This window comes from Triticum aestivum, chromosome 5A, assembly GCF_018294505.1.
Source record: "Triticum aestivum cultivar Chinese Spring chromosome 5A, IWGSC CS RefSeq v2.1, whole genome shotgun sequence".
Classification (NCBI taxonomy): domain Eukaryota; kingdom Viridiplantae; phylum Streptophyta; class Magnoliopsida; order Poales; family Poaceae; genus Triticum; species Triticum aestivum.
Window position 1 is genome coordinate 475,399,910 of NC_057806.1, and position 22,465 is coordinate 475,422,374.

At 44.5% G+C, this 22,465-nt stretch overlaps 1 pseudogene; it reads left to right on the top strand.

The window, feature by feature from the left end:
- Nucleotides 1–3,838: 3,838 nt before the first annotated feature.
- LOC123101419 (wall-associated receptor kinase 3-like) lies at nt 3,839–22,112 on the top strand (annotated as a pseudogene).
- Nucleotides 22,113–22,465: the final 353 nt, after the last annotated feature.

The following is a 22,465-nucleotide window of genomic DNA, read 5'->3' on the forward strand; positions in this document are numbered from 1 at the left end:
CATGAAGTCGATGCAGGGGAAGCAGAGGCGGACGGAGACGAGGACGGATCGGGAGCAGTCGCGTTGAGACGCTCCCCCCAAAACCTTATTGCCGTTCTCCTGGGCATGATCTTGAACGACAGGGTTCCGGAGACACCTGCTCTCCACGATCCAACGTCTTGGACAATGACACTACTGTAGCGACTCTTCAATTAATCCGAGATTAATTAACCATTCTTGACCGGCAAAAATAAGTTTCGGCTCATTCCCACAACCCGCGGCGCGCGTCGTGGCGAGGTGAGCGGTGGAGGAGGAGGAGCGCGCGTGCACAACTTCTCTTCCCAAGCTCCTAATGGCATGTGGTAGAGCAGCCCTTATAAAGGGATCTCACTCTCACTTGCTCTCACTCGACTAGCATTATGGTACTAAACTTTCCACCACTTATCATGCAGCTAATTGTGCCTTAGAGATTAACAAGAGATTATTGTCTTATACGGGCCAAAACCCATCTATAATCCAACAGTATTTTGACAGATCATCAATCCCTTTATGTCATGCCGCCATGCAAAGGACGCATGCATGCATCATCTTTCTCTCCTTTTCTGCTCACATGACAACTATGACATGCACATGTCTCTCACAAATTCATATATTTTATTTCATCTAAGACAATTTAAATCACTCATATCTTTTAAACTACAAACTCATTTTTGAAACTTTTTATATATTTAGACTCCTTGTGTCAAGATCTTTAGTGTGTAAAACAAACTTGTTTCACTAGAAAAATGTAAATCTATTTCAATTGAAAGATGTGAAACCAACCTATTTCGCTAGAAACCTATTTAACCCAAATATGAAACAGAGTGAAATATGTTATATGAAATGAGTGAATTCTATTTTCAAATGTGTGAAATCTGTTTTAAAATGAGTGAAATATGTTATTATGAAATAGAGTGAAATATGTTATTATGAGATGGGTGACATTTGCTATTTAAAATCTTTTTTGAAATGAATGAAATATGTTATTATGAAATCTTTTTTTCAAAATGAGTGAAATATTTTATATGAAATGAGTAAAATTTGTTTTGAAATGTGTGAAATCTGTTTTAAAATGAGTGAGAAAGAGTTAAATATGTTATTATCAAATCTTTTTTGAAATGAGTGGAATATGTTATTTATTTATTTAACTGAGTGAAATATCTTATATGAAATTAGTGAAATCTGTTTTGAAATGTGTTAAATCTGTTTTAAAATGAGTGAAATATGTTATTATGAAATGAGTGGAATATGTTTAAAATATATTTAAGACTGATCTTGTTTTAAAGATCACAAAAAAAGGAATTCAAATATATACAAATAGCTAAAAATAGAGTTTTATTAAATTGATATCAACGAATTAATATCTCTCAAGCAAATATAAAATGCTAGGTTTTCTATGAGATAGTGGACGGACAGAACATGACTGACATAGCATAATTTTCCTGCTAATGCTGACACACAATTCTGCAGCGTATCAGACAAGTTGGGTGGGTATTGTACATAGCAATGCTAAGAAGAAGCATTAGAATATTTTATGCTCCATTTCGAGTGGGCATCTCAACGCCCGAATGAACGGTTGGACCATGCACGGGAGGTCCCATGAACGGTAGATTTCCACTTTGCTCGGTTGGGAAGAAGTTGGTATTCAACAGGCCTGCACATAGCCTCGCGCATTCTGAGAAAGCTTCCAAATCCACTTGGTTACTACATGAACTTTCTTAGTATCTACATATATAAATCTATTACACTTCCAGAACAGTACTTGTGTTATGCTTCATCCTTGAATACATATGTCCCATAGTGCCTAAATATATGCTTCCTTCTATCAATGTAGTAACATCTTGCTTCCACCTAATAGGCTAAATTTCAATGAGAAAACCAACATGCAGCTTCATGACATCGTACAGAATGATTCAAATCATGGAAGCATCCACATGGTTCAGTTAAACATAGCCAATGTCTAAAGTCTAAATGTGGACTTAGCCATGGCCGGTGTCATCCTCTTCCTCCGATGGATGCATTGGTCATCCCATGAAGCAATAGCTTGACACGGCGCCACCTTGCCGTCAGCATGTCTCACTCAGGCTACTTCACCCAGAGATGTCGCTTTAATTTAAGTCTTCACGCGTTGGCCTGCAAACTACCATAAGACGACAGGAAATGCCATCTCTTTTATACTGCACCTTCGGACACGGTCCTCTGAGTCACTGGGTTAAACAACGCCAGAAGAAATACCGCCCTCCACACAGGGCGGTAACAAGACTCGGTGGTGAGTTTGGTGACGTGACCTTTAGGCCAACTCCAACGCGTCCTGTCCATTCGCGTTCGTTTAGGGGTAAACTGACAAAGTGGGCCTTCCAACGCGCGGCCGCAAACGGACCGTCATCCATTTTCTGTCCGCTTTTGACCCATTTTCGGTTCAAGTTTGAACCAAGTTTGCGGTCGAACGGACACGTGCAGACTGTCCATGTCCTCCCCTGGCCCGTATGTCGGGGACACAGACCTCCCTTTCTACCCCTCCTCTAGCCGCACCCCGCCACTCTTGTCCCTCGTCGTCGCTTCCACCATTGCCGCTGTGCAGCTCGGCCGCGTGCTCGCCCCAACCCTTGTCACAGCCCCGTTCCCTCGACGCCCCGAGGTACCCAACCACGGCCACCTGATTTGCGCATTCGGCGGTCAGATTTGGAGCGGGTCCGGCTGGACTTGAGCTCTCCCGGCTACGGGAGGTCACGCCGTGCCATGGACTGGCCAGGAACCGGGCCGGAAGGCCCCGGCAAGGCCGCATGCAGGTACTAACTCCGCCTCTAGCCGCTCGGATCTACAGCGTCAGCGGTTTGCCGACAGATACACGAACGGCCGTCGGCCGGGCTCGGTGCTGGGCCCAAAGGCTCGTCGGCGCACCGCTGCCACTCATAAAGTGCGACGACTGCCCAAGGAAAGTCTTGCGCCGTGTGTCTGCAATGCCGGAACATTCCAGATGGGTGTTCGTCAAGTGCTCAAACGATAGGGTATGTGCTACTTTAGCTTCGGTTGTGCTCTCGGATTCGACTAGTTGTACTAACTTAAATTTTTATTGTGTACAATGGATGCACCTTTTGTTATTGGGAAGAAGACTACATCGATATATTGATAGAGCGCAATTTAGTAGATGTTAGTGCACTTTTAGCTGGAATAGAGGCTAGAGATGAGACTATTGCACTTGTTGTTAGAATAGAGCCTCGAGATGAGACTAGATTCGAGGAAGCAACGTCTACTTCTTTAGACTCGAAAAAGAAAGAAGCATGTAAGATCAAGTCTTCGCAGATCAACAATGAATGCATCAAGAAGGCACTAATCCAACTTACAGAAGCATTTATGGAAGTTGGTTATCTTCTAAAATGTCTTCTTGTGGTTCTTATTTTCTTTGGTCTTACTATTCTAGTCAAAATTTGGTGACATGCTTTCATGTATCAAAAATCAATGACGAAAAAAAGATAAAAATTGTATGTAGAGGAGATGCGGCCGTGCGCCGAGCGGCGCATCCACAAATCCAGACGGACACGACCACATTGCCACCCTCAAACGGATGAAAAGCGGACGAAGCGGACGTCCGTTTGGGGTTGCGCGTTGAAGTTGGCCTTACACAACTTGCAATCAAGTCTATAAAGTCAAGGATTCGTTCCTATTTACCTATGTCTTTACAACCTCTGCTACTGCACAAATTTCCTCTCATTCGGAAACTGTTGGTGTTCATCTGTTTAGTTGTAGCCCCACGGTAACACCATGGTCATCAGCTAGGAGCTCAGGAGCATCCACACCTACCCGTTCACCGGCGCCTGCAATGATGAAGCTGGGGTATTCTCGGTTTCTTCTTTCTGGCTATATTTTCCTCAGCCTTTTAGGGATTTGGGTGGTGGCCACGGCCGTTGTACCGGCAGGCCATCGTCCCGGCTGCCCGGCGAAGTGCGGCGACGTCGACATCCCGTTCCCGTTCGGCATCGGCGAGCAGTGCGCGTTGCACAACGGCTTTAAGCTGAACTGCACGACCGTGGAAGGTGTCAAGAAGCCTCTCTGGTCCCCGCAGAAAAAAAAAAGAAGCCTCTCTGGTGGGATGTTCGAGGTGGCTAAGATCTCCTTGGCTAACGGCAAGGCAACGATGAACTCCAAGGGGATCTCGTGGCAGTGCTATTTCCCAGCAAATCGCACTATGATGTACAGAAATGCGCGGTTGAACCTCACCGAGACACCTTTCTGGATATCGGAGGTGGATAATACGGTTGTCGTCATCGGGTGCAATACTCTGGCTTATATGATCAGCTCTTCTGTAAGTACTTCTTTTAAAACTCTTCTGTAAGTACTTGGATTTCTCATAATATTGAATTGATCCGGGTGAAAATGTTTGGAGAATCAGGCTTTTTAAAATTAATTTCCAGGGTGCAAAACCTACCCGGAACAAAGTGCTGTTTATAATAACCAGGCAAATGAGAAATGACATGCTAACTTAAAAAAATACTAAACCTTTTATGCGATGTTTTTAGATAGTTTACCTATGCTTCGCGAGCTTGTATGCATTCGTCCTAGCTACCGATTCCACCAGGTGGACGTCCGTAGCCCCGTTCTTAACATTCAGCTCAGAGAAGGCTTTGTTGGTCTCCAGCAAGTGAGATACGTTCACGTTGTGTAGACCGATAGCTTCCATGTCTTCGATCTCTTTTAAGCCTCGTTTTTAGACCCTTAAGGTGTTCTCACCCTCGTGAGCAACAATAGCCCCAAAAAATTCCAGTAATTAACTCTAATATTTATCTCTTTGTAAGTGACCTTCCGGTTCGTAGTACCTGATGTAGGTCAGGATCATGTGCTCTCACGGCATCACGTATCTCAAATGTATATCGCCCGCAAGCCCCCACTATTTGGCCTCCGATTTTATCTTAATAGCGATTACAGTTGGCATAGACGAAACACTTCTAAAAACTCTTGTGTTTCTCTCATTTCAAATTTCCCCCGAGACTAGCATAAATAGAGTATGTCATGCCACTTCCTCACATTGCCGTTGCGACGATCATGGATAGCCACCATTCTTTGACCGAGGTGAAGTCGCTCCAAGCGTCGATGTTGACATGCATAAGCCCAGGCCAAGCTTTCACCTCATTCCAGTTCGTCGAGCTTTGGGGTGGCCTTTAGGAAGTTCACCTAAATGAAGAGACCAGTGCCGAGATTACATGGAAGCTCACGGTTTGGAGGAATAGGGCTCCGCCAAATGTGTGTGTGTGTGTGGCGGGGGGGGGGGGGGGGGGGGGCTTATCATCCAAGATCGTGTTCGAGCAGCCCACTGGGTTGCATAGAAGAGGTTGAAAAAAAAATCTATATATTCTATATCTAAATAGCTCCTAAAACATTTGTATGGAGATCATTTGATGCTTTTTGGACCAAACTTTGCAAGCTCCTAAAACATTTGCTTATAATTACATTCACGAAGTTTCAGAATTTTATGATTCTTTTTTCTATTTTTTTGAATTTACTATTCACTCCGTGGGTGCACCGAAGTTGGATGTAGTCTCTACTTTTTTGAAAGGCCCACCTCAACATGCAACAATACATAGGAAAAAAATGTCACCTCAACATGCAAACATGCACGATAATTTTCTATTCTAATATTTATATTTATTAAAAGAAAAAAGTCCATTTTACTACCCTGAACAAAGTTGGTGGTTCACATAAAACCCTGATCTTTATTTCAGTTCTTTTTACCCCATGAACAATTTTATACCGGACAAAATCAGTCCCTGGATGGTTTGACTTGACTGATTGCTGACGTGGGAATGGTCAATGGGCGGTTTTGACCTGCAGGCGAGTCTCCCTCGTCACGCTGGGTTGAGACAGAGGAGCTCCTCTCGAGCCTCCCATCGCAGCTGCCTCCATCCGAGCACCGCGCGCGACCCCGCCGCATCTGGATGACGCTGGCGACCGTCAGAGTTCCAAGCTGCTGCCCTGACGCCCTGCTTCTCCTTTCTCCCTTCTCTTCCCTCTCCCTTCCCGCACATCTGAACTCACTGAGATCCACCCTGCCCCCCGGCATCCATGGTCGTGCCGTCCGCCGCGCCCACCCCGCGTTCCCCTCGCCCGGACTCATCCGCGGCGGTCGACGCGTCTGCCAACGCCGCCCCGTCCCTGGACTTCGGCGACCCGGCCTCCCTCGCCGCCCTCCGCGACCTCACCGACGTCGGCGCCGCGACCCGCCTGCTCCACGAGTGCGTCGCCTACCAGCGCGCCCTCGACGCCCGCCTCAACGCGCTCCTCGCCCACCGCCACGACCTCGACCGTGCGGCTGCCTCCCTGCTCCACTCTGCCCCGCCGTTCCTCCCGCTCGCCGCCTCCAACGCCACCGCGCTCAGGGAGTCATCCTCCTCCACCGCCGCGCTCACCGAGGTGCTCTCCTCCCGCATCCGCCACCTTGATGCGGCGCACTCGCGCGCCGAGTCCGCCCTCGCCCGTGTCGAGGCCGCGCTCGACTATTCCCGCGCGCTCGACGCTGCGCGCCACGCCCTGGCAGCCAACGACCTCGCAGCCGCCGCCACCGCAGCCCATGAGTTCCTGGCCATCGACGCGTGGTTCCCCACTGACGACAACCTCCGCCGCGACCTGCTTGACATCAAGCACCGCCTTGAGGGCTAATTTCCTCACCGAGCGCCCCCTAAGTCACTGCCAAGCGGGTCCCATTTCCTCATTAACCATGGGCGAATTTCCTGTTTCACTTAAGTTAATCCTCGTGGCCCCACCCGCAGGTCAAAACCACCATTGACCAACGCCACATCAGCTGCATGTTGAGACAAACCACCCAAAGGGGTCTTTTGTCCGGTTTGGGATTGTTGAGGGGGTAAATGAAGGAAATATGCCCTAGAGGCAATAATAAAGTTATTATTTATTTCCTTATATCATGATAAATGTTTATTATTCATGTTAGAATTGTATTAACCGGAAACATAATACATGTGTGAATACATAGACAAACAAAGTGTCACTAGTATGCCTCTACTTGACTAGCTCGTTAATTAAAGATGGTTATGTTTCCTAAGCATGGACAAATAGTTGTTATTTGATTAACGGGATCACATCATTAGTTGAATGATCTGATTGACATGACCCATTCCATTAGCTTAGCACCCGATCATTTAGTATATTGCTATTGCTTTCTTCATGACTTATACATGTTCCTATGACTATGAGATTATGCAACTCCCGTTTACTAGAGGAACACTTTGTGTGCTACCAAATGTCACAACGTAACTGGGTGATTATAAAGGAGCTCTACAGGTGTCTCCAAAGGTACATGTTGGGTTGGTGTATTTCGAGATTATGATTTGTCACTCCGATTGTCGGAGAGGTATCTCTGGGCCCTCTCGGTAATGCACATCACATAAGCCTTGCAAGCATTGCAACTAATGAGTTAGATGCGAGATGATGTATTACGAAACGAGTAAAGAGACTTGCCGGTAACGAGATTGAACTACGTATTGAGATACCGACGATCGAATCTCGGGCAAGTAACATACCGATGACAAAGGGAACAACGTATGTTGTTATGCGGTCTGACCGATAAAGATCTTCGTAGAATATGTAGGAGCCAATATGAGCATCCAGGTTCCGCTATTGGTTATTGACCGGAGACATGTCTCGGTCATGTCTACATTGTCCTCGAACCCGTAGGGTCCGCACGCTTAAGGTTTCGATGACAGTTATATTATGAGTTTATGAGTTTTGATGTACCGAAGGAGTTCGGAGTCCCGGATGAGATCGGGGACATGACGAGGAGTCTCGAAATGGTCGAGACGTAAAGATCGATATATTGGACGACTATATTCGGACATCGGAAAGGTTCCGAGTGGTTCGGGTATTTTTCGGAGTACCGGGGAGTTACGGGAATACGGGAGAAAAAGTATATGGGCCTTATTGGGCTTTAGGAGAGAGGGAGAGGCAGGCCGCGCGCCCCCCCAAGGCCTAGTCCGAATTGGACTAGGGGGAGGGGCTGCGCCCCCTCCTTCTTTCTCTTCCCTCTTCCCCTTCCTTGTCTCCTACTCCTACTACATGGAAGGACTCCTAGTTGGACTAGGAAAAGGGGAATCCTACTCCCGATAGGAGTAGGACTCCCCTAGGGCACGCCATAGAGAGGGCCGGCCCTCCCCTCCTCCACTCCTTTATATACGGGGGCAGGGGGCACCCCATAGACACACAAGTTGATTTTCGTGATCGTTCCTTAGCCGTGTGCGGTGCCCTCCTCCACGATATTACACCTCGGTCATATTGTAGCGGTGCTTAGGCGAAGCCCTGCGACGGTTGAACATCAAGATCGTCACCACGCCGTCGTGCTGACGGAACTCCTCCCCGAAGCTTTGCTGGATCGGAGCCCGGGGAGCGTCATCGAGCTGAACGTGTGCCAAGAACTCGGAGGTACCGGAGTAACGGTGCTTGGATCGGTTGGACCGGAAAGACGTACGACTACTTCCTCTACGTTGCATCAACGCTTCCGCTTCGGTCTACGAGGGTACGTAGACAACACTCTCCCATCTCGTTGCTATGCATCACCATGATCTTGCGTGTGTGTAGGAATTTTTTTGAAATTACTACGTTCCCCAACAGTAAAGGGAACCGAAATAAAGATCAGGGGGTAATGTGAACCACCAACTTTGTTCAGGGTAGTAAAATAGACTTTTTTCTTATTAAAAAATATATAACTATACAATAATCAAACAAGCAAATAATTTGTATTTTCAGTTTTGATTGAAATATATTACAAAAAAATCTGCAACAGCGTGCGAGGTATCGTCTAGATCCCCACTAACATACTTTTCTCAACATGCAACTATGTCAGTTTAACGTACAATCATGCATGAGAAAAGACCCACCACAACATGCAACTATGTATGCCAAAAGGTTCAAATGCTTTAATTAGATTATGCTACTTAATTCAATAAAAACTTAATAATTATATGCATTTTAACTATATTATGCTACCTACATTCAATAAGTACTATATAATTATAGAGTAATTAATTATATGTATTTTTTACTTTCAGCCTTATATTATTAATGGAAATATTCATGTTTGTGTAACCAAATATCATTGAAATATATGGCAACCACTATTATCGACGTTGTACTTTTTGTTTCTATTGTGTTTGATAGGCCTCATGGTGCTTTTGTATATCTTGTAGTGCTTTAGACCTAGTTTAGATAGGTGTGGTGTGTCATTTGTACACGTTTTCGTTCGGTTTCCCTTCAGTAAACCGAACAGTTTCAGCTATCGGCTTCTTCCGCAATGGAATTTTAGTCGTTCTCGCGGTAACTTAAATAAAAACTAAGTAGTTTATTCCACTAACATATTTATCTCAACGTTTTCGTCTCAAAATAAAAAAAATGATCTCAACGTACAACTAGGCCACCTGAACATCCAACCATGCATGGAAAAACACTCATCTCAACAAGCAACAATGCATGCAAAAAGGCTCAAATATTTAAATTATATTATACTCCCTCCGTCCCATAATATAAGAGCATAGTATTACTTATATTAAATGAATACTTTATAATTATAAAATAATTATACAATAATTATATGTACAATTATATTATGCTACTTATATTCAATAAATACTTATAATTATAGAATAATCAATTGCATGTATTTTTTACTTTTAGCCTTATAGCATCCATCCAAATATTCATGTTTATATAATCAAATATCACTAAAATATATTGCATCCAATCATGCATGGAAAAAGGATCAAATGTTTTAATTATATTATGCCACTTATATTCTATAAATAATTTATAATCATACAATACATTTCATTATTTTATGATACTTATATATAATAAATAATTTATTAATTATATAAGAATTATATATAATTTAATTATATTTTGCTAGTCATGTTTAATAAATAATTTATAATTATACAATTATTCTATGCATGTTCATTATATTATGCTACTTATATTCAATAAATAATTTATAATTATATGAATATTATGTGTATTTTAGTTATATTTTGCTAGTCATATTCAATAGATACTTCATAACTATACAATAATTATATGTATTTTTACTTTTGGCCTTCTTTTATTAATCCTAGTATTCATGTCTATACAAACAAATATCACTGAAATGTATCCAAACCAATTCCCATAGCAACACGCGGGGTATCCTATAATTGTGGCATATTCTCTTCAAGTGTAGATATTCATACAACTTCTTATTAAACACCCCTGCAAAAAAAGAGCTTCTTGTTAAACTCCAGTTCATCCAGGCTATTCCAATACGGTCTCAGCTAGAACTTCCACCAGTTATAATATAAAATAAAATTAAGACATAGGACATTATCCCCTCACTAGTAGTGTAAGTTTGGCTCAAGACTTCACATATACATTTTCCACGTGCAGTATGTAATAGGTTGCGTCTCCACCTGCGAGGGCGCACCCCTGGAGGATGGTACATGTTCTGGCGCCGGTTGCTGCCAAGCCGATGTCCCGAAAGGCATACAATATTATAATGGTTATTTCAACGAAAACTAAAACACCACAAAGACTTCACAAGACATCACCTGCAGCTACATAACGGTGATGGAAAAAGCAGCTTTCAACTTCAAAACTAGCTATGTCAAATCCACAGTGTTTTATGATACATACAAGGGCAAAGTTCCTATTGTCCTGAACTGGCAAATAGCAGAATCGGCTTGTGTGGACGCTAAGAAGAACACAAGTTCCTACGCATGTGTCAGCAACCACAGTGCGTGTGTTGATTCCACCACCCACAAGCCAGGTTATCGCTGCAAGTGCTCTGATGGGTATGAAGGCAACCCTTACCTCGCCGGTGGATGCCAAGGTTCCTTCACTTTTACTCTTCCTTGTGCATTGACAATGACCTCACATAAGAATCAATTGTATACACTGTTTAAAACTACAAACAATTGTTTGGTTCCAGATATCGATGAGTGCGGGCGCCCTACCAATCCTTGTGGCGATGGTATATGCAAGAACACGCCGGGAAACTACAGCTGCTCATGCTACCCAGGGAATTATATGACGAATGGCGTTTGTGTGCCAATTCAAAAAAAGCCTTCCCGTTTTCAGGCAATGCCAGTTGTAGGTAAGTTCGTGTGTACGGCGAGCACCAAAATAACATCGCTTGTGGGCAATTAATTGGACACCTACGAAGTACAGTAATACGGAAGTTTGTACTAAGATGATAGCCTAATTTGTTTTCTTTAGAAGCAAGTCATGTTTGGCCAAATTTCTAATATCTCCCGTCACAAGTATGATCAGTTTCTTTTTATCAATCAAACATTTTAGAAGTGTGACCATCACTGTTGAAGATTTTACTACAAAATTGACAACATAAAATTGAAAGTACTAGATTCGTTATGGAATATGCTGTTATAATGCATGATTGTTTCTTAATTGAAAACAACGCATATTCATAGAAAATGATGGTCACTTTTCCTTCAACATAATACTTTTAGTATAACTGGCCACTACACATGGAAACTAATTCATTTCGAACAAATACCTCATGCAGGTGCAAGTGTAGGACTTGTCGTCCTTGTGATTGTTGTAGCTTGTGCATGCTTGATCCAAGAGAGAAGAAAATTCAGGGAATTATATGACGAATTATATGACGAATGCCGTTTGCGTGCCAATTCAGAAGAAGCCTTCCCGTTTTCAGGCAATGCCTGTTGTAGGTAAGCTCGTGTGTACTGTATCGTGAGGACCAAAGTAACATCACTTGCGGGCAATTATTTATTTTCTTTAGAAGCAAGTCGTGTTTGGCCAAATTTCTAGTCTCTCTGTTCGCAAATATATATATGATTGTCTTTTTACCAATCAAACATTATAAAGTTTGGCCATCACTACTGAAATTTTTACTATAACATAAAATTTATAGTACTAGATTCATTATGGAACATACTATTATGATGCATAGAGTTTATTAAAAAACATATTTTCATACAAAATGATGCTCAAAATATGCCCTGTATAATTATTATGTCCAAAATGATCGTGTGTCTATGTTCAAAACAATATACATGTGCCATAGGTGGGAGTAATTGGTGTTTTCAATTTCTCTTCAACAATATATAATACTTTTAAGTGGCCACTACACATGGGAATTAATTCATCTCGAACAAATACCTCATGCAGGTGGATGTTTTTTCAAAACTATCATGTTTTTTGTAGCAATTTCAGAAACTATAGGACGTAATGCAAAAAAACCAAAACTAGTAGCCCGTCGGCCATTCTTTGGCCGAAGTAGTACTTTTCGGCCACAGCTAGGCCGAAATAGTACTTTTCGGCCACAGCTAGGCCGAAGTAGTACTTTTCGGTCAGAGCTAGGCCGAAGTAGTACTTTTCGGCCAGAGCTAGGACAAAGTAGTACTTTTCGGCCACACTTAGACCGAAATAGACTTTTTGGTCAAGTCTAGGTCGAAAAGTCACTTTTTGGTCATCCCTAGGCCGAAGTTGCATGGCTCATGCTGAATTGTATTTTGTTACCACCCGTTTCCCGCCCACCCCTTCCCGCCACCCGTTTCCCGCCAACCCCTTCCCGCCTTATTTTCCTGCCAATCCGTTCCCGCCTTATTTTCCCGCCAATCCCTTCCCGCCTTATTTGCCCGCCAATCCCTTCCCGCCAACCCTTTCCCGCCATACCGCAGTTATTCTTTCCCGCCATTTTCTCCTCTGTATCTATAAAACCCCCTTCAGGCGGAGGTGGATAAGCATTCCAGTGTAGTGTAGTCGAGATGTCCCATTATCCATTCGATCCTAGTTTTCACCCTGAGATGAGCAGCACTCTGCTGAGTCTAGCTACCGATTTCAGGATGGACAATAGGATAGTTCCATGGGACGAACTCACCGGTAGTGACACCATAATGAATGAGTTGGCTCACCAACTACGTAGGTCTGGGTGGCCTGAAAGGACCTATGAGGAGGTACGTCAAGAACTTCTTAGGTTGCATGAAAGGTGGAAGAAGGTGGTGGAGCCGAAGAGTGAAACTTTCAAAAGGACTGCAGAAAAGCATCCATTTTTATGGACTGAGGAGAGCGAGGACGACGATGATATCTTCATGCCGCCGCTTCCTGGTTCTGCATCGTCGAAGGGCAAGAGTTCTGCATCGTCCAAAGGAAAGAGTTCTGCATCCGCGAAGGGCAAGAGTTTTGTATCGACCAAGGGCAAGAGTTCTGCATCGACGAAGGGCAAGAGGAGCGCATCGTCGAAGGGCAAGAGGGCTGCATCAACGGAGGATGACGATGATGATTTCATGTAGTATGTAAGATGTATTCCAGTTGTACCGTTTCATTCAGATGTATTTGCATTATTAGTTTGTATTTTATTATTGTAGGGCATTATGTTCTATCTGAATTTCATTTTGTAGTATGTAAGATGTATTGCACAAGTTGTATCTTAATTATCGGTTGTAGTCTATTTGGAAATGTAACTGAAATAAGAATGCAAATTAATAGTAATATGTCTCTCGCATACATAAAACAATATATGTCTCCTGATCACATAGAAGCAAGTGCGATAGTAACACATACATGAAGCATGTCTCATACATAAATACTGACACACAGCTGCGAATAGTCTGAAACTAACATAGATAATGAGTCATACATAGATAGATAAGCATATCACTGCGGGGGATGACGACGAGTCTGGGTCTTCCTCGGGCGAGGACCCGAAGGCGATAAGTGCTGAGGCGGTGGACGAGGCTCGCGATAACCACGACCATAGTTAACCTCGTCTGTCACGGTCTGTGTCTCCTGCGTCGGTGGTGGTGGTGGAGTGTGAAACACTGTCTGCGAGAAGCCATAAATGTTTGTAGCTTGGTCATCATCCTCGCGGTCGCCCTCAAAGTACGAAGCACCACCACTAAGGATCGGTGACTGCTCTGAATGCATGAATGGCTGCGACTGGTTGCCGCCTGCGGTAAAGTAAAATTGATACAAATGCATGAACGAAGCACCACCAGTAAGCATCAGTGACTGCTGAGAATGCAAGAACGATTACTACACTGTTCAAAAGAATGTAGTGAGTAGTGTTACCTAGATTCATCTGCTGATGCCAGTAAGCGCTCCCTAGCTGTGAAGGAGGTGGCTCATGCCAGGAAGAGCTCCCTGGCTGTGAAGGAGGTGGCTCACGCCAGGAAGAGCTCCCTGGCTGTGAAGGAGGTGGCTCATGCCAGGAAGATCTCCCTGGCTGTGAAGGATGAGGTTCTGCACGGTGCACAGAGGGTCGTGGTTCTGAACGGTGCACAAAGGGTCGTGGTTCTGAATGTTGTACAGAGGGACGTGGCGGACGATGTGCTGGAGGAGGAAGTGCAACATCCGAAGTCCGTCTACACGTAACAGCTGCGTAAATCCCGCGTAGCTTGTCATCAAGACGCCCCAACCATGAGACGCCCTCTCGCGATGGGATAGTTTCTCCCCTCTGAAAGCGCCGCATTAAAGCGGAAACCTCCTCTCGCGCCTGTACTGTCAAGTCACCCTGTACACAAAGAATGAACCAATTATATGCTCGTTGTATGATAGACACCACGAATAGACAACCAAGCGAATATGTCCAGATTAACAAAAGACTTAACATATGAGAACCAAGGCATTTACCGCGTGGTGTCTGGTTCCCACAACAGAGGCAGTTGGGTACATATCGCTGGTGAGAGGGGTTTCGATCTGATCAGGAGCAGCTGATGGAACCAAGTAGATCCTTGTTGTATGCCGGTAACGCTGCAGATACAACCCGAACATTTCCCAGTTAAAGGGCCGAACCTCACCCCAGATATTTGTCGCAGCGGTAGTCCATTCGTCAACGTAAGGGGTAATGCTCTCAAGCCAATAAGCCATGGACTTGTTTCCTCCTAGGCGACTGTCCCTGAGATTGACATGCGCGATACATGATTAGGTATATTATGAATGCAGAGCTGCCAACTAAAATAGTATTAGTACTTACTTGTGCACGTGGTCTGGCAAGTGTGGAATATCTGGAATCTCAGGCTGTTGATATAGACCGAACTGTCTCATCACCCTATGAAGAGACATCTCCTCAACCGTCACGTTGAACACCAACTTGGCCTTAGTCATCCAAAAGTGCCGATCTCTAGTGCACAATCCAGAAATCCCAACTGGGTACCTCGATGATATAGCCTGAGGCGAGTATGGCTCTCAAATAACTTGATCCTCGTGCAAACTATCAAACTGCGCCATGAAGGACGGGTAGCATCCCCTAACCTGAGTATGCGCAAACTGTCTCTGTGCATGACAACAAATAAGCATTAGTAATACTATTGAATGGCAAGAAATAATTGAATTAATTGTTACTCCCTCCGTCCAAAAAAACTTGTCATCGAAATGGACAAAAAAGGGTGTATCTAGAACTAAAATACATCTAGATACATTCCTTTTTATTCATTTTGATGACAAGTATTTCCGGACGGAGGGAGTACTTAATATAAAAGTACCTCTCGCCGTGTCCAAACAGATCCCATAGTAGGTAAGTCGCCGATAGCAGGCACATAAGTCCCAGCTAAGTCCTCCAAACCAAAAGGTTTATCAATGTAGACATAGGGTCGTCCAATAGGGAACCTCTCGTATGACCAAAGCTGCAACAATAATGGACATCCAACAAGACTAGATTTTCTAGACTTCAACAAGCAAGCTTTGCACAGGCCTCTGTACGTAGCCGCTAACACAGCAGAACCAAAACTCCTCTGTAGAATATCCGCAGGGCAACGTGCGTCAGCTATCTCTCGTGCAATACCGATGAGTCGTGCCTCGACAGTGGTCACGTGGTTCTCCGTAAACATTGTCTTGCCGAATAGCCAAAGAATATATGCCTCTAGGGACCGGTCAATCTGAGCCTCCGACAACTCAACGTCGGGATGTCCTAACGAGACAATCTACATAGAAACGTAATAATTGTATGAACATCGGACAACTAAAAAACAACATTTGTTTAAGTGGCCGTGGTGGTTACCTGAAACTGGCTCAACCATCTAAAAAGAGGTCCATGAGGATCGTTGTCTATAGCCCTAGCAGTCGGGACTGCAGCCAAAAAACGGGTCTGCGTCGCTGCTTGCCACCCAGATTCTGCCTCTAAGGGACCTATGGCAGCACCGGCCAGAGGTAATCCCAACAAGTAAGGCACATCCTGTAAAGTAGGCGCCATCTCTCCCCAAGGAAAGTGAAACGTATGTGTTTCTGGTCTCCATCTATCTACTAAGCAGGTAAGGAGTGACTTGTCGTAAGAGAAATGTCCCACTTGCCTCTTGTGTAACTGCAATGGTTCACCTGCCTCATCTAAGTCCGGACCATCAATCCACTCATCCAATGTACCCTCAACCAGCCGTGCCAAGGGTAGAAGTCCAGCCCAACTTAACCTACAAAATAAAAAGATTGTTAGCGGTTATGAAAAGTATGTCAAACATAGTAAGTCATTATATGGTCTCCATTATATGCACACATACCTATCAACCCATGAATCGTGTATCAGCCAGTTAGTCTTTGGGGTACGAGTGACCAACACGTCTAAGTTGTTGCCCGCTTCCGTAAGGGCGCCCCGGTGCTTTCTATCGATGTTACCATTAAGCAACGGATACGAAGACATATCTGCAATTCAAACAACAAATCTCAGGTGCAAATAAAACATAGTATGACATATTACAAATTATAACATAGTCCTGACATATTACGAATTAAAACATAGTCCTGACATATTACATATTAAAACATAGTCCTGACATATTACATATTAAAACATAGTCCTGACATATTACATATTAAAACATAGTCCTCACATATTACAAATTAAAACATAGTCCTGACATATTACATATTAAAACCCACTACGGCACATTATATAGCTTGTGAGTTATTTCTTCCTCGTCCGCCCCTTCGGCCTCGACTGCCACGACCACGCCCGCCTCTTGGTCCTGTTGTCGCAGCCGTCGATGTGGAAGCACTCGTTGATGCGGAAGCACCATCTTTGTTCAGGTCGGGACAATATTTCATCCTATGCCCATAAGCCGCGCATAACAAACATTGTTTGGTTGCTCCACCAGCTTCAGACTGGTCCATATCGTTCCGGATACGACGGGCCTTTCGTCTGCCCCTACTTGTTCGCCGAAGGTCTGGATGCGGGATGTACACTCTCTCACCGTCGTTTACCTTGTTGAAATTGCCGACGACTCTAAACCCTGTCATCTCGCCTGTCCAGGTGTTGAGCACTGCCTCTTTTAAATAGTATGGGGACACGAAGGATATAGCATCCAACTGAATCTGGCCACAGGCAGCCAACACATGAGAGCAAGGTAGGTGCAGCAACTTTGGTTTGTTGCATGTACACTCACACGTTGGATGAAATTCCGTTCCAATTTTTACCTCGTGTGTCTTCAACTCATTTCCAGAACCAAAACCATCGGTAGGAAGCTGAACCTCATACCTCCTTTCTTGATTCCCTATGAGTCTGACACTGTGCTTCTTTGCTTTCTCTATCTTCTTTGCCATGTATTCCATTACACGGCTACAATAAGGTGTGTTCTGATTATCTTCAATATGCTTCTTTGCTAACTCGTGCCTTTCTCTGAAATATCTCAAAGTGCCATGGAATACAGCCTCCACAATAGCGGTGAGTGGCAATGCTCTATTCCCTCTCAGCACAAAGTTATACACCTCTGCAAGATTGGTTGTCATGTGGCCATACCTAGCTCCATGTGTGTCATGCAGCAAAGACCAATTCATTGGAGGCTCTTTCTCTATCCACTCAGAAAAATTCTTTATTGCCCTTCCCTTCTTTCTCTTAGTATTAGGAGGGTCAATTGCTGGCAAGTCACAAAGACCAACTGGCTCCTCTAGCTCCGCGATGAGTGCTGCTAATTTAACCTGATCTTCTTCCATTTTCTTCCTTGCACGGACCTGCTTCTTAGTAAACTCATCTAGTTTTGACCAAATAAATTCATATTTCCGCTGCTGGCTCTGCTTGCATAATTTTTTGAACAAGTTCATCAACCGCTTGTTCTTGAACTGTGACAAAAAATTAGCCCCAAGATGGCGCATGCACCACCGGCTCTGCAAGTCCCTCCAAGGTGTTGGTTCGTCATCTGCTGGATTCCGAAGTGTCTTCACGGCCTTCAATATACCAGCATGTCTGTCATGAATGACACACACGTTTGGTCGGTCCTTCACGATGGCAATTTTCACTTGGCGGAAGAACCAAACCCAGCTGAGAAAGTTCTCACCCTCCACAAATGCCATGGCAAGTGGGATGATTTGATTGTTCCCGTCCACACCAATAGCAGTCAGGATTTGCCCTCTATACTGACCGGTCAGGAATGTACCATCCACAAACATAACAGGAGGACAATGCCGGAAAGCTTCGATGCACATAGCAAATGAGAAGAACACTCGTTTCAACACCTTGAAATCTGGTATACTCAGCAACCTCATGTGTTGTACATTCACATAAGTGCCGGGATTCCTCTCCTTCAGTATGCCCAGGAGACGGACAACATTATCATATGAGTCGAAGAACGTCCCAAACCTTTCCTCCATAGCCTTCTGCTTAGCCCTCCAAGCCTTCCCATAAGGAATGACATAATTCCATCTGACCTTCACTGCTGTCTGGATGTGTTTTGCTTCCATATCTTTCTTCTCTACTATCTCAGTATACATGAGTTGCGCAATGAGACTTGAAGTCAGGTTCGGATGCTTCACCAGCAGGTTCGTCCTCACACAATTATGTGGGACGACAATGGTGACAACCCAGTGGATGTCATACTTCGGCACGTGACCGTGCACCTTCCCAGGACAACCTGTTACAACACATTTCACGGTATAGTTTGTTGGACTTGATATGTGTGTCTTGAAAACCCTCTGCGTAGACATAGCCCACTTTATCACCGCATACTTCAATTTTTTCTTTGTATCAAACATAGCCCCTATTTGTACTTGGTTCAGATTATACTGCCATGGAGTCTCATGGCCATCGTTCACCGTAAGGCCGGTGGATATGTCCTGCTCCCATGCAGAAGGAATCGGTACCTCAACTTCATCCTCAGAATTTTCAGAATCCAGTTCCTCCACCAATCCATCCTCGTCCTCTTCCTCCATCACCCTCTGCATTTCATCCCCTTCCTCATCCCCATCAGCAAAACCAGAAACAGCTAATATTATCGACTGGCTACTCTGCCCAGTATCAGGACCACAAACATTGTGTGGCACGTACTCTGACTCTTTCTCCGGTTGGCTAGCATCCACATCTTGTGGCTGTGACCCGGATAAAACAATCTCGTTAGCCACTTCACTGCCTTGGCCGGGTTCATACCCCCTATGGAGTTGTACGGTATTCTCCTCCTTCGGCACAGGTTGCACAAGTGCATATGGGTGGATTCTTCGGTCTCGGCAGCGTCTTAACAGGGACAACCAATGCTGGCTCCTATCTACTGGCATCAACTCCCACTTGACATTTTTACAAGATTTGGTCCACAATGCATGAATACTGACGGAACATACTTCAGGATCCAGACCGAAACTAGTTGCCAACCAGTACTTCAACTGTCTAATGTCCAGTCTGTCCGGGCCAGCTAGTGTTATGACGCCATTTTTAAACTCGCTAAGATCAACCCCCAACTCATTATATCGAACATTACCAGCGCCGTAGTAAACATTCAGATTTACTGATTCAGACATTTTCACCTGTCAGACATTGCCATCTTCTCATTAATCACAACGAACTATGCGCTAAAATGCCTCCAAAAATATATTAACACTAAATTTCACAATATGACTTATATACACTAACTAAACTATATTAATCACAATATACACTAATATTATCCGCTACACGAACTATGCGTTAAAATGCCTCCAAAAATATATTAACACTAAAATTCACAATATACACTAATATTATCCGCTACAGGAACTATGCGCTAAAATGCCTCCAAAAATATATTAACACTAAAATTCATGATATACACTAATATTATCCGCTACACGAACTATGCGCTAAAATGCCTCCTAAATTAAATTAACACTGAAATTCACAACGAACACTAATATTATCCGCTAGACGAACTATGCGCTAATATTTACATAATATTTGTGACGACGTGATTATACCCTCGAAGTGTGTGTCCGCTTCTTGCTTCTCTCTTTGACTCAGCGACACCGGCCACCTCGCGAAGTACTTGCACCACCGGAGAACGACAACGCCGCCCCCGACGACCGGAGGTTCAACTCCGGTCAGCCCCCAACCTGCTCCTCCTCCTCACCACCTCCTCCTCTGCAGCTGCTGCTACTAGTCACCACCACCAACCCATCCTCCTCTCCACCACGGCTCCTCCTCCCCACCATGGCTGCTCCTCTCCAAACACATCAAAAACTATACCATAGCAAAAAATAACACCGTAGGCCGGTGGAGATTGCTATGATGTACCGATTCTGTGGGTTGGATTTGTAAATGTGTGGCAAATGGAGGAGATCGGCACGGGGGGGAGTTCTACAGAGAAGAACTGAGAGAGAGAAAGGGAAACGAAGAACAGGCGCAGGGGCGAACGACGGTGCTTAGCCGCACCTTTTCGGTCAAAGCCTGGCCGAAAAGGTCTTCGGTCGAAGCCTGGCCGAAAAGTCCAGCTTCGGTCACCTGTGGGCCGAAAACGGCCCAGTTCGGCCGCGTAGCAACCGAAGCTACTATTTTCGGCCGGGCCCCCGCCAACAGCGAGTTTTCGGCCCAAGCGCGGCCGAAAAGCCTACTTCGGCCACACCCTGGCCGAAAACTCCCTTTTCGGCCCACTCCTGGCCGACGGGCTACTAGTTTTGCGTTTTTTTCATTCTGCGCTATAGTTTCCGAAATTGCTACAAAAAACATGATAGTTTTGAAAAAAAATCATGCAGGTGCAAGTGTGGGACTTGTGGTCCTTGTGATTGCTGTAGCATGTGCATGCTTGATCCAAGAGAGAAGAAAGCTACAGAATATGAAACTGGCCTACTTTCGGCAGCACGGTGGTACGGTATTATTTGAAGAGATGAAGTCACAGCAATGCAATGCATTCAGAATCTTCTCAGAAGAAGAATTGCAGCAAGCCACGAACAGGTTTAGTGAAAAACAAGTCATTGGTCGGGGAGGCCATGGAACTGTCTACAAGGGGCTTCTCAAGAGTAATGTTGAAGTAGCAGTCAAGAGATGCATGACAATCGACGAGCAACATAAGAAAGAATTCAGCAAAGAAATGCTGATACTAGCCCAGATCAACCACAGAAATGTCGTGAAGCTCCTCGGGTGTTGCCTGGAGGTGGAAGTCCCCATGCTGGTGTACGAGTTCATCCCAAATGGCACGCTCTTTGACCTCATCCACGGCAACCATGGCTGGCGCATCTCATTGGCCACTCGCTTGGACATCGCCCACGACTCTGCCGAGGCACTCTCCTACCTTCATTCGGGGGCTTCGACTCCGATTCTCCATGGTGATGTTAAATCATCCAACATTCTTCTCGACGATAACCACAAAGCTAAAGTCTCCGACTTTGGCGCCTCCATCCTTGCACCAACTGACGAGTCCCAGTTTGTCACACTTGTGCAAGGAACTTGTGGGTACCTCGACCCAGAATACATGCAAACATGTCAGTTGACAGACAAGAGTGACGTGTACAGCTTTGGTGTTGTTCTTCTGGAGCTGCTCACATGCAAGAAGCCATTTAATCTCGATGCCCTTGGGCAGGAGAAGAGCCTATCAATGATGTTTATGTCTGTGATGAAGGAGAATAGGCTTGAGGTTATCTTGGATGATGGGATCAAGGACGAGGACGACATGGAGATTCTTGAGGAGATTGCGGAGCTGGCAAAGCATTGTTTGGAGATGTCCGGTGAGAACAGGCCATCAATGAAGGAAGTCGCAGAGAAGCTCGACAGGCTGAGGAAGGTGATGCATCATCCATGGGTGCAACAGAACCCTGAAGAGATGGAAAGCTTACTTGGGGAACCCTCGGCAATGGTCCACTCGACGATTGTCAGTGATCAATATTTCAGCATCGAGAAGAAAGTTGTGACTAATCTGCAATTAGAGCATTGATTAATAGCATCTAATTATTTTGTATCAAAACAATCAATCAATTTGTATATGTACATTATCTATTTCTCGTTATCTTTGTCAATTGTACTGGGACTTCTGATTGTATTATAATCGACCGATGTATGATGCCTATCCATATGGAAGAACTGCAGATACATCACAAAGTTAAAACCATCAACTAATTCTCCAGTATAAAACCTAGTGTTACAGCAGGTTCAGACTAGTTGTCACATACCAGATTCACGAAAATATTTACATGTCACATGTAAGCTAGCTAGCCACATGTCTAGACGTTCTTGGAAGGATTACAAGGATCCCTTTCGAAACGTAGAGCTACAAGAGAATCTTGTTTG